Source organism: Notamacropus eugenii, chromosome 7 (genome assembly GCF_028372415.1).
Source record: "Notamacropus eugenii isolate mMacEug1 chromosome 7, mMacEug1.pri_v2, whole genome shotgun sequence".
NCBI lineage: Eukaryota > Metazoa > Chordata > Mammalia > Diprotodontia > Macropodidae > Notamacropus > Notamacropus eugenii.
Window position 1 is genome coordinate 50,182,893 of NC_092878.1, and position 17,500 is coordinate 50,200,392.

General features: G+C 35.9%; 1 protein-coding gene across 4 annotated transcripts in view; it reads left to right on the forward strand.

Moving 5' to 3' along the window:
- Positions 1–17,500, forward strand: part of NPAS3 (neuronal PAS domain protein 3) — a 1,140,225-nt gene that overhangs the window by 224,309 nt on the left and 898,416 nt on the right. The window lies entirely within an intron of this gene.

The window sequence follows — 17,500 nt, forward strand, 5'->3', positions numbered from 1 at the left end:
CAGATGTTTACAATTTAGCCTAAGCCTGGAAACTGAACTCCAAGAAAAAAAAATTCCACTTTGCTCATGCTTACACTCTACCCTTTCAGGATGCTGGTCTTTACCATCTAACACTTAGCCCTTACAATCTACAAAGGCAAACAAGAGATTATTGGGGCCATGAATCCTGGAAACTGAAAAGGAATAATTGTAAAATAAATACATCATGAGCTTCACATTTGCAAAATACTTAACATAACAACTTATTAACAGGGTGGCCACATGACCTTAAACACCAAGGTATAGCATATTATAGTATACTCCCCACCTTATGCTTATTTATACAATCAGAGAATCCCAGGCCAAGGTCTTCCCTAACATAACACATCCTCAGTGGCAGCAGAGGACACAACACACTCTACCCCTAGGTCACAGTTGGTTCAAAATAGAATGTCCAAGTAAAGTCCTCTTGTGTCCTCCTCATGCTGCTGTTGCAGGCTCCCACCTGGCATTCTTAGGTGCATGCATGCTCAAATGAACCAAAGAGTCCAAGTTCTTAACACTGCTCCAGCCCCTACTTCCAAGTATTGGGGGTATCTGGGTGACACAGCCAACAGGTTAGGTCCCCAGTGGTTATGGCATTTTCCTCTCATACCATAGACAATTCCACCCCCTGGGTCCCAATTTATCCCAGGGGAATGCAGCAGGAAAGTATTCTCACTGCTCCTGCCCTGCTGCAAAACTTCCATCTCAACTCAAAGTTGAATCCCTCATCTCTGGGATTCTTCTTCCAGTCCTGAGCTCTGGGATTCCTCTTTCTGTAGGGTCCAGGGGCTGATCACTCCTGGCTCCTGCCTTGTTTCACAGCAGGCAGATTTCTATTCTTGCTCCGTATCTCACCTCACAGAGTAAGGGACTGTTCCATTCTAAGCTCTTTCTGCTCCTAGCTGGGTCCATGTAGTAACATATTATACCATGTAAATGTATTAACAACCACATTAGCACACAGGATGAGCTGATAGCACATCTTTGATCTGCCTTTCTAAAGGAAAGAAAGCTTCAAAGGGTAAACAGTCTTACTTTAATTAAAAAATATAAGTCATTCACTCGTTCAGGGGAAAGGTCAGCACCTTGAACTGGAGAAAGTACAAGCTGAGAAACATAGAGAAATTAAAATGGAGATCTCATAGACAGGGCTTTGATCGTTTAAACAAACTAATAGATATGTAATCGCCAGAACACAGAACACTAACATGTGGGTTTGCATAGCTGGGGGAGAGGGTCCCTTAACAACAACTACCCAGAGTCTCGTCTGGTCAAATCACAATGACATATTCTTCCCATGAGTGAGCTCCAAAGCAAAATACTAATCTCCCAGAATATATAACAAAGACTCTGTCTCTGATTGGCTCAGAGCCAGAAGGCACAAAACCTACGTGACTCAGCACAGCTGTGAATTATCAGGGTTCAAAGGCGATTAATCCCTCAGCTGTTTACAATTTAGCCTGAGCCTGGGAAACTGAACTCCAAGGAAAAAAACAACAAAAATCCCATTTTGCTTATGCTTACAGGCAGTAGGTTTTGAAGGCATGGGAGTCCATGCGTTAGAAACCACAGCTGTACTTCTAGTTACAGGATAGACTCTAAGTTTAAGCAAGTGATTGAATCATGGCATTTGTTCCCCCCATTGTAAAATAGGAATGTGAAGGACACATAGTTGTACTTACAGTGTTAACCCAATCGTTCTAGGCACAATTCAACAAATCCTTGTTGAATTAAAATGAATTGAATTAATTTTTTAAAAGCCTAGATGAATGCAAAATTTGAATACAAAGGAGACATGAGTGGAGATAGATACTATAACAATTTTAGGCAATGGTAAAAAAAAAAAAAATTAAGTGGTATGCTACCAGAGGCTTGTGGTAGGTCCTAGTGAGAGAAATCTGACAGATCTTCCTAAAACAACAATTTTATGCATGCTTTCCATGTTCAAAATTTTTCAGAGATTCCTAATTTAAAAGGGACTTACTTAGCCTTGCATTCAAACTCTTCTGCCAGCTGTTTGCAACTTGACAATTAAGAAGGAATTGTTTTCTTTCTCTAGTGTCTTCAGTTGGTATTGGAGATAGGGAGAAGCCTTGGAATAGAGTGCTGGACTTGGAATCAGGAATTCTGAATTCAGACCCACCTCAGGGGCTTATTAACTGTATGACTCTCAGCAAGTCATTTGACCCTTTTCAACTTCAGTTCCCTCATGTTCAAAATGGGGATTCTAAGAATCATTGTGAAAATCAAATAAGATAACATATGTAGAGCATGTTGCCAACCTTAAAGCTCTAGACAAATGCTATTTTGAGTGGTATTATTAACTTAATCCAGTACCACTTCTTATTAATGGTCATTACTCCCAGCAAACTCACCAGCTCAGTCCAGACCTAATTTCTTATAACCAAGATGTAAACAGGGCCTCCTTTTCCTGAGAATTCACTACTCCTTTAGGAGCACATGAATAGGACATGTCTTTTTTATGTCATTTCTCCAGAAAGAGACCTATAAACACCTACAAAACACTGATGGAGGAAGGGACCAGAGAAGTTCTTGTAAGAGTATCTTATAGAATTCACAAATCTCCTCAAAACCTTTTTTTTTAAAAAAAAAATCAAGTTGAAAAAAGTGACCAATCAGTTAACCAGTACTGGAAACATCCCATTGCTGGTAAATAGTATTTCAGGCTAACTACTTTTGGTATCAGCAGTGGGAGGTAAGAGACAGAGATCAAGCTAGGTCATATGTGAGAAAGTACCTTTATATTCTCCTGCCCTTTTGACTTTAATTCCCAGTGTTCTATTAACTGGTGGGTTTGTACCTGAGCCATTAAACCTGAAGAACTGATTAGAAATTGCTGTGGATCTATGTTTCCCTTTTGGCATCTTGCAAGAAAGCCATGCCTCTGGGACCTTTCTACCACTATACCAACACTATGCTTCAAATAATAATGATATACTCTACCCACAATACTGCCTTACAAACTTGGTTATCTTTTCATAAACAGAAGCCTAAGCTAATTTGTAAGCTGTTTGAGTGTAGGAAACGTCTTCTGTTTTTATTTCCTCCATAGGACCTGGTCCATTTCCTTGCCCTTACTAGGCCCTCAATAATTATTTTTTGTGATTGATTGCTTGAACATGGTTGAGATTCAGATTCAGTCCCCTAAGCAAAACTAATTAAATCAGCTCCTTCAAAGCAAATGCTATTTGTTTTTTTTTTCTTTTTATATCCTCCACAGCCTAATACACTGCACACTGTAGGTACTTAATACATGCTTATTGAATTTAATTGGCTCATATATTGAAGCATATTTACTTAATTTGTTTAGTTTCAATATCAGCTATGACCTGTTGCTTTCTCTGTCCTTAAAGAAATATGGATGTCAATAGAGGAAAAGATGACCTATCCAGAGTCATTGAGGGGAAGAGGACAGACCACCTAAACATTTAATGGACAATTTGTCATTGAAAAACAGTTCATTGGAGAAGTCAGCAAGGGACCACATAGTGATTTTATTGTGGGAGTCTTGATTTTAGAGTCATTGGAAGAGAGTTTTTTTTTTCTCTCTCAGTGATTCAGTGGCCAGAGATAAAAGAGTATGACCCCAGCTTCAGAAGGGGGGCAACTCATGATTTATTTTTTAGAAAGCATCTAAAGGAGAAAAAAATAAAGGAGACGGCTGACAGGGCTGTGTAGTGGAGCTATTATATAGACCAAGGATAGATGGTTTACATTTTACTTAGAAAAAGATATGGCTTCTATAGACAATGTAGTTTATAGTTAATGAGGCAATATGATATTATTAGTCAGCTGAGAAAAAATAAACAATGGGTAAATTTAAGTGTGAAAAAAGAAGGTAAGGGAGCAATTAGAATCACCTATCAGATGGGAAGCTTTTACTTGACAGCATCTATAGACATATATGTCAGTTACAATCCTGCCATAAATAGAGATCAAGGGAGATACTACAGACGCACAATAGTTCACAGCTGAAAAATAAAATCTTTCACAACTTGCATTGCAGGGAAGGAACTGTTTATTTGAAGTGTTTAAGAGCTAGAATGGGCAGGTGGAAATGAAGCAGACAACTTGGAAACCAAAATAAACCCCACCCAGTATCTTGAGGAAGCTCAACAGAATGAGAGAGCGAGGGAGAGAGAGAGAGGGAGACGAGAGGGAGAGAGGGAGAGGGAGAAGGAAAGAGGGAAAGGGAGAGAGAGAGAGAGAGAGAGAGAGAGAGAGAGAGAGAGAGAGAGAGAGAGAGAGAGAGAGAGAGAGAGACAGAGACAGAGAGAGACAGAGAGACAGAGACAGAGAGAGACAGAGACAGAGAGAGACAGAGACAGAGAGACAGAGACAGAGAGACAGACGGACAGAGAGAGAGAGAGAGAGAGAGAGAGAGAGAGAGAGAGAGAGAGAGAGAGAGAGAGAGAGAGAAAGAGAGGGAGAGAGAGAGAGAGAGACAGAGAGAGTTTCAATCAATCAGCCATTCAGCAAGCAGTCATTTTAGAGCACCTCCTATGTTTCAGACACTGGAGTGACAAAGATAAAAATTAAACAGCTTACACTTTATAAGGAGAAACAACATAGCAAGTAATTGACTTTCAAATATTGATTCAAAGATAATAGAAGAACAAGTAATAGATCAAAGAATAAGAAGCTCAGTAGTTGACATTTTAAGGACCCAGCAAGAGAAATAATTTTAAATAATTACAGTAGCTGGTCATTGGCTCTAGCACTTGAATAAGAAGACCTGAGTTCAAATACAGTCTCAGATTTCTAACCATATAACCCTAGGAAAATCATCCAACTTTTGTCTATCTCAGTTCCCTCAGCTATAAAATGTGATTAAGAAATGGCATCTACCTTCTAGGGCTGTTGTGTCAAATATGATTGCTGTGGTCCAGTTGTTTTTCAGTCACCTCTGAGTCTTCATGACCCCATTTGGGTTTTTTGGCAAGGATACTGGGGAGGTTTGCCATTTTCTTCTCCAGTTCATTTTGTGGATGAGGAAACTGAGGCAAACAGGATTAAATGACTTGCCAAGGGTCACAACAGTTAGTATCTGAGGCCAAATTTGAAGATGAGTCTTCCTGATTCCAGCCTGGCACTTTATCCACTGAACCACCTAAGTACCCATCAAATAAGATAATATTTGTAAGGTGCTTATCACTATCCCTGGCACATAGAATATACTCAATAAATGCTTTTTTGCTTCTTTGATTCCCTCTCATTTCAATTCTTCACCTTTTTCCTTTCTATACCTCCTTCCCTCTCTTCCTTCCTTCCTTCCTTCATCAAGAGTAGCAACCATTGATAACAAGGCCAGTATGCTTAATGCTACTGATGCAAATTAAAATCCAACAAATGTTTATTAAGCATCTAATATATCAAAGGCACTGTGTTAAGTCATTGTGGTTAAAATTATGGAAAACTACATAGTCATTGCTTTCAATTAGTTTGCATGTAGGAGAAGAATGAGACATAAGTGCAGATAGTTCTAGTATAAGTATAAGATCAATTCAACAGAGAAGTCAAGTCAAAAGAAATGAGAGATTGGGGAGAGAAGAATGTCTTTTTTCTGGGGGATAGAAATATGGTTAGGAAAAGAATCGAGGGAAAGTGTCATGATCCATCATTGATATCACTTACAGGATTGTTCAAGAAGGATTTGGTCAAATGCTTTTGGGAACTAGACAAAATGTCAAGAAGGTATTATCTAGAACTAGAAGGAAAATTGTTCTGGAGAGGGGTAAGCTTTTTCATTTGATCCCTAGGAGAAGAACGGATGAGTCTTTTTCATTTTCTTCTATAAAACATTTTCTTCTATAAAGTCATGAAATAACAATAAGTAACTGGAAAGCTGCTTATACTAGACATACTAGACATCAAATGAAGAGAAAATAATATTGGCAAGTATTTATATGTCCCTAACAAACATTGTCAGAACCGTCTGGATAGTAGTACTTGAAAGATGTCAAAAACACAATAGAGAGACATCAAAAAAATCTTATACAAGGCAAAATATTTATAGAAGGTAACAAAACTTACTTTCACATAGGCAAATGTTACTGGGATGATGTAAAGTAGGAGCTATAAGCGTCAAAACAGTAATAAACCAAGTATGGAAGGGAAATTTCAGAAAGGGAAATGGGATTTGAATAAATTTTGTTGTCTGCAGTGAGACAAAGACAGGGTAAGGTTTAAGAAGCAGAACCAGTATACATCTTTCAATATGGATAGCAATGGAAAATTCTCTCTCAAGGCTGTGACATGATTTTGACACCAGAATCAGTACCTGAAGCTGAGAATACACTGACAGAAAAATCTAGAGTGAACAAAGAGATAAGAAGGATACTTTCATAACAGAGATTTAAGAGTCAAAGATAATCGTATATAGAAAGAGAATGGAGTTTATATAAGAGAAATGGGGATGGTATATATGAAATTAATCATTACTTATAGATATAATGGAGTTTACTTCTAGGAAATGGGGAAATGAAAGTGGCTGGGCCATGTAAGGGCAAAATTAGTCAAGTCTAGATAGGAATCATAGAAATAGGGTGGTGGTGGGTATTTTATTCCCTCAGAATTATTCAAAGAAAAATGATTCAGGCAAAAATAGATACAGTTTGGTAGGTTCTCCCCAGGAAGGTGCTGAAAGAAGAAAATGGAGGATTTGGATGCAAATAACTTAAACTATGGTTATTTGGACCTGTGATTTCATTAATTTTAGGAGCATCCAGTTAAAGACAAAAGCAAAAATAAAACAATCAAAAAAACTCGTTACCAATGCAAATCAACTACTGTTCAGCCGTTGTATACATCATTTTCAGTCCTAGAAAATAACCTGTGGCAATGAGACGTTAAGGGAGTTGTCCAAGGTCACAGACAATGCGTGTCAGAATTAAAACTTAAACCTGAGTCTTCTGAGTCCAGAACATGCTCTCTATGCATTAAAGCTATACCACTTCTTACCCATAACTACTAGGGAGATGGAGAGAATAATCAATCTCTAAGGAAAAGGACAAAGTCAGGAATAAATGTCTCTGACCACTGAAGAGCTCCCTTCCTGTTCAGTAAACCTTTGACAAGGATTATCAGTGAAGTTGTGGGGAAAAGGAAAGTGATGATGACTGTAAAACATGGGTTATTGATTATTTTATTCAAAGGGAAGAAGGAGGACATCAGAAAATGGAGTCCTTTAATACTGTTGAACTCAATGTATGAAGTATTTGGAAGAATTTTATTACAACCACTAGCGGTATGAGCTGGCCAAATGACAATGCATCAAGAGCCCAAGCTATTCAATAAAAGGAAGAATTATCATAGACATCTTAGTCTTTCCTGAAGAAAAATAGAAAACCCCACCCCCAATCCCCAAAAGAGCAGACAGTAGGAGTACCGAGTCAGCTTCAGTTTTTCAAAAACACTCAATAGTAGAAAGTTTATTTAGTTTAAAATTATGTAGGTACACAATTTGCTATCAGTTTGTGAAATATCCTACGTAAAAGTACATCGAAGTGGCACAGTGGATTTCACTAGGCTTGGAATCAGAAGACTCCTCTTTACGAGTTCAAATCTGGCCTCAGATTCTTACTAGCTGTGTGACCTTGGCTAAGTCACTTGACCCTGTTTGCCTCAGTTTCCTCATCTATGAAATGGATTGGAGAAGGAATTGGGACAACCATTTCAGTATCTTTGCCAAGAAAATCCCAAATCGTGTCAGACATGACTGAAATAACTGAACAACAACAACCACAAAGGAACAACATATATAGCATTCCTAATAAGGTCAAAAAGAGTCAATCAGTAGACAATTAGCATTTCTAAATTACCTACTATTTGCCAGGCATTGTGCTGTGTGCTGGAGATAAAAAGAGAAAAAGAAAACAAGAAAATAGCTGTTTGAACTTTAGATATATGCTATGGCAGCAGAACTCTATTTTTTTAAAAATCACAAACAATTCAGTGAATGTTTAAGTGCTTCCTTGTATAAAGCATAGTGCTCAGTAGTTAAAGAGAACTATTTTTAGAAAAGAAAATATGGTCTCTGCCATTTATGATTGATGGATTATGCAGTTTACCATCTCGTAGAGGGATAAGAAACAAATAGTAATGTCTGGTTGAAAAGGGCTGCAGTTGAAGTCAGAAGAACTGGATTTAAATCTTGTAAATCGCTTGCCTTTTCTGATGCTTATTTACCTCATCTGTAATAGGGAGATAGTAATGCTTACACCATATGCCTCAGCATGTTGTTTTTTTTTTTTAAGAAGTTGTAAAACTTAAAGTGTGATGTCATTATTAGTAATAAAAGTATAACATCATTGGTACATTACAGAGGTAAAAATTTTATGGCTATGTAAGGTCAGAGGAAGGCTTGTCATTATCAACAGGAAGATATCATCGAGGGTTTCGTGAAAGAACTAACATTTCAATTTAGCTTTAAAGGATAATTGTAGAGCATGATGGAGGATAGTTCAGGCATAGGAACACTGTGAGCTTGAAGAATACCCTGGTGTATATGTTATATCTTATGTAGGGAGATCTGCCCATTGATATATGGCAGGCCAATGGGTGTCCATCCAGGTATGATCACAACATCCCTACTCAACATTGGGGAACCATTCAGTTTTCTCCCAAACTCTCAAGACTATTAGCTCTGAATTGAGAGAAACAGAACAAGCAATCAAGTGGAAACTATCTCTTGGCCCTTTTCTCTCTTTCAAAGCATCAGGTTCATAGACTCATAAAATCTAGAGTTCATAGAGCTGTAAGGAAAATTAGACAAAGAAATCTAGTCCAACTCACTCACTTGTGTCTAGTACATTTCACAGTGGACAACTCCGGGTCGCACAGCTAAGTACTGACAAGGTAGGAAATGGGATATAGCTAGGTCTCCAGCAAAGAGCATATTTCTCAAGACCTGAATGTTTGACATATGCCTTCAACATGTGTTTATTGCCTTTGGTTCTACTAATGACAAGTCAGATGCAATTTGATATTCACAATGTTAGTGACTTCTTTTTCCCCCAAGAGGCTTTTTCACTTTTTATTTAGCTTAGAGTAACCCAAGTTTGGGCAGTTTTACTTTTATTTTGGTAGATTCTTATGCTTATGCACATTTGAGAACATTTCAACCAATGGGTCGTAACACAGAGGCAATTAAAGGAAACAAATATATGCTTCTAATGCAATGACAGCTATGATGATGTAGCAAAATTTGGGATATTATGATGTAATCTCTCTTAGTAAAAACAAAATCTTGGGATGTCAGTATTACTCCGCCTCCTCTCAGCTTTGTTAAAATGGAAGCAAATGCTTTTCTGAAGGACTGTATGAAATTGGTTATTTTTATGTTTACACAAAAAGAAGTTTCAAGATTTACTCTTATTTGCAAATGGTAGAAGATGTTTGCAAAATAGAGTATTATAAGAGATAATAGAAAGATCATAAAAAGAGTTCACTTTTGCAAAGCACTTTAAAGTTTACAAACTGATTTGTATACTTTATCTTATTTGGTTTTCCTAATAACCAAATATGGAAGATATTATTACTGTTTTCATCTTACAGATGAATTAAACGAGACTTATTAATAGATAACTGGCTCCAGGATAACATGACAAGTTGCTGTCTAACACAAAATTCAAATCCAAGTCTTCCTTACAGCCAGTCTAGTACTCTACCCCATAGGTCACACTGATCTTTGTGCTACAACTTTATTTGGTGGAAATATAATATGGTTTTTACAAAATATGACATTTTGAAATGTTGTAATACTATGCTATTATAGATTCTGGCAGAGTACATATTGACTTAGAAAGCCACAGATTAGCATTATCTGTGCCTCAAATTTCATCCCATATCCAGACCACATTGATAGCAAAGTAATTTTCCATTAAGTTCATGTCTACCATGTTTTTTTTTTCCTACTCAACTAACTCTAGTAGCTTCCTCTTACCTCTAGAGCAAAATAAAAACTCTTCTGTTTAGCTTTTAAAGGTTGACCTATTCAATCCCAGACTTATCCTTACAGACTCATTGGCCATTACTACTCATCCAGTATTCTGTGGTCCAATGAAACTGACTTTCTCTGTATTCCTCACTCATGGAGCAACATCTCCCATCTGCTTCCTTGCATCTGGCTTTCCCCCATACCTGAGTAGTACCCCCTCCTTACTTTTACTTCAAAGAATCCTTCTCTTCCTTTGAAATGCTGCCTTCTGATGCCCTCAATGGCTAGTGCTCTTCCAGACTACATTGTTTTAAATTACCTTTCTGTGTATATGTCTGTCTATCTATCTCTGTTATATGTTTGTCTATTATCTCTCTATCTTGGTTCACCTTATGCTTAAGCCACATATACTTATCCAAGTACTTTTTATTGTCCTTCTTGTAATGTCAGGTTCTTGAAAGTAGGGTTTGTTTCATTCTTTGTGCTAGCATCCCATCACCTAGCACAGCACCCTGGCACATAGTAGATACTTAATAAAAACCTGTTGATTGACTGATTCAGTCTGGCAAAGTCTAGCATGTAAGGAACTTAGTCATTTTATATCCCTTTATTATACAGAACACTAATGCTTCTTTATTTATATATTCATATATCAATATTATATATTTATATGCAAATATATAATTTTATATATAATATGTAATATGTATCATTTATTTGTATAAAATAATACAAAATATTGTTTGTTATGTAATATAAATATTATATATAAATATGTTTATGTACTCATATAATATATAAATATATTTATATATATAAATATGAAATAAATATTATATTTACATATGATGTTATAATTTTATATTACCTATATAATTGTGTATCTATATTATATAACACATATAATGTATAGTGTATTATAAATAAAATATAATAATAAAATAATATATTATATTTGTACTTTATAATCCATATGATTTTATTGCTGTGGCATATTTTAAAATGCATCTAGTTTTAAGATGGTTATATATTTATTATTAGCACCATTACAGTTTACAAAATCTGTGATTCCATTGGTAGAGAGAGCTTCTGAGAAGTAACAAAATTCCTTTACCAACATATCAAGACTTGGTCTGTCACTTCTAGTGTTACAGAGTTGCCTGGGATGCTGAAAGATTGATGTAATCACTTAATGTGCCCAGGGTCACACAGCCAGGATGTATCAGAGGCAGAAGGTAAAGTCATGTCTTCCTGACTCCACGAGTCCACACTCTGCAGATGCTACACTCTTAGGATTAAAAAAGTCAATGTATTACAAATTAGCCTAGAAGTTAAACTTATTCCAAAATTATATGATTATGACTAATATCTATGTATGATAAAATATTTCCAAATCTCAGACACTGGTAAACTCCATGAGTCTCTACTCTCAGCCATTAGTATTAATTTAACATTATAATGATAGCATTATATATGGTATTTTAAAACAGCACCATACATAAGTTCTGCACTAAAAGACTGTCTTTGTCAAATATTAAGAATGTTAAATGTGCAGGAACTTGTGAATGTAAGTGTTATGTTCACGTTCTCCTTCAACAGAATTTGTTGTATATTCATTAGCAAAGCAGTGTTAGTATGAGATGGTAACTGGGAAATAACCTTGCTATATGAAACGGAATGGTATAATGACATTTATTAAAACCAGATTGCATTTGTATTGTTGACTCATATTTCCTTGCTTTTAAATCTCTGATAAATACACAAGAGCTACCATGGTCCAAAGTTAGTAGAAATAATTTGACTGCTTTGGTATAAGAAGAAAAAAGGTAAAAAATATATCCCCACCAAAGAAATTCAGGAATGAAAAATGTGTGAAAATACATTTTTGGGGACTGGGAGAAAGATGACAAAACAGAATTGAGAAGTAGAACAGACAATAAGAAGAATGTAAGCTATAGAAAATACAGAAGATAACTCATCAAATAATTTTCATTCACTTTTCTTCTGAGAGTTAATATGTCAAGTTTCTGGGAAATGGACATTGAATATTTCTCTTAAAATAACTTTTAAGTCACAATGTTTAATTGAAGTTAAACTCTATTATAACAAATTCCATGAGCATGTCCACATCTTTTGATGTACAATAATTCTGCTCAATTTAATACTATTTAAAATAAATTTACCAGTGTCTAAGATTTGGAAAAAAATTATATATAGATATTCATCATAATCATAAGATTTTAAAATAGAATTTAACCTATAATTTAGTTTGTTCTACATTGGCTTTTTATTCTAAGAGAGCAAGGTCTTAGGTAGTGAATATGAAACTTATCTATAGATTGGTGATTTTGAATTTTTTCTTTCTTATAATTATGTTCCTGTTCAGTTTTTTATTCATGTCCAACTCCTTTTGGCTCCATTTGGGATTTTCTTGGTCAACATAATTCTCCGGCTCATTTTATAGATGAGGAAACTGAGGCAAACAGGGTTAAGAGACACAGTTATGAAGTTTCTGAGGCAGGATTTTAACTCAGGAAGATGAGTCTTACTGACTCCAGGCTTGGCACTCTACCCATTGCTCCACCTAGCTGCCCTTTGATAACTATACTATAAACATTATGTTTACCCTAGGAAATTTATTTCCTTTTCCCTATCAAATAGAAAGCACTATTAATGTTATAAATGTTTCTGAGAAATTATTTAAGTTCCCAGGGAAGCACATGTAAAGGGTATGTGCTGCTTCTTTCATGGGTACATTTATTTTTAGGTAGAATCTTTCTAGTCTGGATTTCTCCCATTATATCAGTATGCCCTTTGCTATGCAAGAACAGTTTTTCCTCTAATTAGTTCTTATTTGAACTGAAAAAAAAAAATAGGCATCATCTTTCATATACCAGTTTTTCATATACTTGAACACTTCACCTCTCTTTCTCTCCTCCATGTCAGGCATTCTCATTTCTTTCAGAATTATTAAGCAACTTTTGCCTTTCATTCCTTTATTTATCTTCACTTTGTATACGTCTCTAAATATTTTCAAGTGAGTCATATCTTTTTAAATTCAGAAACCTAGTATTTGGCAGTCTATTCAACTCGTGTTGAATTAACCCACATATTTACTGAAAACATTCAGTGGTTACAGCATGTTGCCGGGCTCTACAGGGAGCATGAATAGACATAGCTCTATTCGTCAGGGAGCTTACAATCTATTTCAGACAAAATTGCATGGCATGGTGGAAAGATCACTGGTTTGGGAGTTAAAAGGCCTACCCACAACTTACTACCTATATGAACTTGGATGGGGTACTTTAAAAGTCAGCAAACATTTATTAAGTACCATTATGTGTCAGACCCTTTGTGGGGAGTATGGGGTGGGGGTAGAGAAAGTTACAAAGAAAGGCAAAAATAGTCCTGGCTCCGAAGGAGCTCACATTTTAGTGAGAATTAGAAAGTTACTTTACCCTTCTGGGACTCAATTTTCTCATTTGAAAAATGAGTTTAATTAAATGGCATTTAAATTCTCTTTTAGTATTAATTGCTATGCAAAACATGGAAAATTATTGCAAATTATTGTATTACAAAGAATAAAGTAATAAATTCTATAAGAGAGAAAAAAGTTATCAACTCACTAATAAAGAGGGACAGCAAACGTAGATGTGTATGTGGAAAGATGACAGCATTGAATGAGAACTGAAAGTCCATTCATTCTTTAGGACTAGATACTATACATATCTGGTTGGGAGAAGTTGGCAAAGGTTTCACAAGGAAAGTGACTTTAGAAGTGGTGCTTGAAAGGAGCACAATATTCTGGTCAGCATAATTAAGAAGTAAAGGCACTTAAGGTGGAGGAATGGCGTGGCTAAATAAAGAGAGAATGATGAACTGTGTTTGACTGGTATATAGGGTGCATGTAGGGGAGTACTGGGAAATGAAGCTTGGAAAGATGGACTGAAGCCATATGGTGAATAGTATTGAATGCCAGGGTGAGGAGGTGGCACTCTGTTTTCAGGGCAGTAAAGAGCTGTTGAAAGCCGTCAACATGTGCAGGCAATTGAGGTAATGTAGCAGTGGTTAGACCAGGGCTGTACAGGTAGATACTCTATTATTGATTTCCATTTAGGAAGCGTAGTGGAGTGTTTGCATCTTAAGATGCCATATTCCATTTTGGATTCATGTTCAGTTTGCTACCCACAACACAGTTTATTGCTTTTCAATTATATCTGTACCTGTCAATTTTAAAATGAACTACTTGATCTAGACTAGTATTAACTCCCATCCCTCCCATCCCCCTCTTCTAGTTACTTTGAGGGATTAATGTTCTTTTATTTTTTTTTATTCTGTCATATGTGAACTCATTTGTTTACATGTCATTTCAGTAGAAGGTAAGCTCCTTGAGGTCAGAGAATTTTTTTTTATCCCTGGCATGTACCACAGAAACCTTGAATGCATTAAGCATTAACAGTTATTGTTGGATTAAGTTATATTGCAACACCGGAAAGAGCACAGAGCAGGGAGCTGTAACCTAGAAAATAGTCTCAGCTCTGCTTCTAATTAGCTATGTAGCAAGTCACTAAAACTCTTTATGCTTGGGGATGCTATTTACTTATTTCATTAGTTGGTTGTATGAATAAAATGTTTTAAAAAAGTTAAAGAGATTTATGGGATTGCATGATATTATTTTAAAATTACACATAAACTTCAATATGGAAATCTTAATTTCTTGGTATTTGTGATACAACTTTAAAAATCGCAGCTAATAGTAACTTAATAAAAATATTGCTACATCTATGTATCCATCTGTGTATTTACATGGCACTTGTCATCAGCATATCAAAATTCATTTTGAGGTATTGAAGACTTAATTCACAGTTCTGAAACTTTGAGCAACAACCCAGATATCCTTTGGCAGGCATATGTGCATATACTATGCTTAGGAAAGCCTATTTCCTTGATACTATAGGTATGATAGCAAGATCTACTACTGGTTTGTTTCCCTCCATCCTTGGATACTGATTTTCCTTAGAGCTAAAATTAATTAAAATTTTTCTTCATAAGGATCATGGACAGCACAGAATTAGATATTTTCTTTAATATTTTTCATTTCAATGGCTTATATTTAAAAATAAATTCCTTAGCACACTCATTCATATTATTAATTTAAAAGATATTTAAGATCTGAATGGCTTCTGATTTAATAAATAGCATTCTATTACCTCTTTGGGCCAATTAATTCTGTTGGTTTGACCATGATGGAAACGGAAGCAATCTCTGAATTAACCAGTTACATGGAGAAGAGTGATTCTTTTTCACAATCACAAACATAATACAAATAGATAAAAATATTAATAGCTCACATTTTTATACTAATATATGGTTTACAAAAGGGCATTCTTTTACAACATTCTTGTGAGATAGGTAAGTGACTAGTTCACAGTTACAGATTTGGTAAGTTGTTAAAGCAAAGACCAGAACCCAGATATTCTGACATGAAGCCCTGTACTACATTTATTATTTCAGCTTCCTTTACAGTTACTTCTAAACAGGAACTATTGATTAGGCATATCACATGCATTTTTCTTTGACAAAACTGGTAAGTAAATGAAATGTATTTGCAGTACTCTCATGGTACAGTGAACGTTCCCTGTTTTCCTTCCTCTTTTTGATCTTTTCTCCCTATCTCCAGTACTTACTTTTGTCCATTTTATACTCTCAACTGATTATCTGTTTGCTGGTAATGGGTTTAAGGCGTGATCCCTTCTCTCCCTCTTCCTCTCGCTCTCCCTCTCCCTCTCCCTCCCTCCCTCCCTCCCTCCCTCCCTCCCTCCCTCCCTCTCTCTCTCTCTCTCTCTCTCTCTCTCTCTCTCTCTCTCTCTCTCTCTCTCTCTCTCCTCCTTCTCCTCCTCCTTCTCCCTCCCCCTTCTGATGTACATTTGTCTTCTCAAAGATGATTCTTGAATTTGGTTAACAGCCTTTTAGATCCAATGGATTTGATCTGTATTGATGAATTGACACATATTGAAGTTCATATTTGTATTTGGAAGGATAATTCTCCATGAGTGCTGAATTTGGAGTCAAATCCTAGCTCAGCCACTTGCTAGTTGTGTGTCTTTGTGCAAGTCTTTTATCCTCTCTAGGACTCAGTTTCCCCATCTATAAAATAATGGAATTGAACTAGATAACATTTAAGTCACCTTCTTGTCATAACCCAATGATACTGAGGTATGATCTCATGAAATCCCACCCATGAATTATAGAATATTAATGTTGGAAGGTAACATTGAGATCAGTCCATTAAACTGCAAGATGTTGTAGATGAGAAAGGTAGGTTTCTATTTTCTCATAAGGTTGACACTGCCATTTATCATGGATACAAATAAGTCTGATAATTTAGATCAGGGTGTCAAAATCAACTAGAAATAGGCGCCATTCATCCATACATGAAGAAAAATCCCTATGGGCTACAGATTGATTTAGTTCTGAAATGTAATATTATCTATGTTTTACTGTATTTTTAAAAATTTTGTTAAGTGTTTCCCAATTGCATTTTTATCTAGTTTGGGCTGTACTTGAGAGTGTTGTGGGCCATATGTGACCTGGGGGCTATATTTTTGACACCTTTTGTTAGATGACCTATTTCTTCTCCGAAGAAAACAATGCGAAGAGGAAATCGGTTGTCTGTGTGTGATAAAAACAGTTGTAGGTGAAGTGAAAAGGACTCTTTCATTGTCATGAGACAACCTGGGTTCAAATTATGACTCCGATAATTCCAATTAGCTTCAATTTCTTCATACATAAAAATGGAATAGGAATATTTGAACTACCTACCTCATAAGGTTGTTATGGGAAGTGCTTTTGTAAACTTTTGTAAGATGAAATGAAATATGATCTATTGTCGTCATTGTTCACTTGTGCGAATGGAATGAGAAGGAAAATGGTGATGCTATTGATAGAAACTAGAATATTTTGACTCCTTTATTGACATATAAGTGATGAATAATAAGTATGGCTAAATAGTTTCAGCATTGAACTATTAAATTAAAACACTTAAGCATACGTATTGTTTAGCTCATGATACTCATAAAGATTATATCCTGTGTGTATGTGAGTCAATAATAGAGTATCTGGTGCCAGTCCCATGTTCATTTGGTGGGGTGGGAGGACAAGAATTTCTATCAGCCTAAGAGACCCAAAGTTACACATTATTAGAGTTCATATTATTATACATCGGACCTAAAAAAGACCTTCAGGATCATCTGGTCCACTCATTGTGGTATATTCAGAAGTCCAATGTATTTGGGGCAGGCATAACTGAAAGTCCAATGTATTTGGGGCAGGCATAACTGACCTTCATCTATAATCAGGAAGCATTTTTTACTTGTGTAGATGTGGCTTTATTTCTAGGGTCAGTTTCTTAGCAAAAGTTAAGCAGAATGAATAACTTGGCCCTTGGTGTCTTTTTTATTGTCTTATATTTCCCAATATGAAATGACCTGTTGTGAGGAGGAATGAAAACAGAGAGTG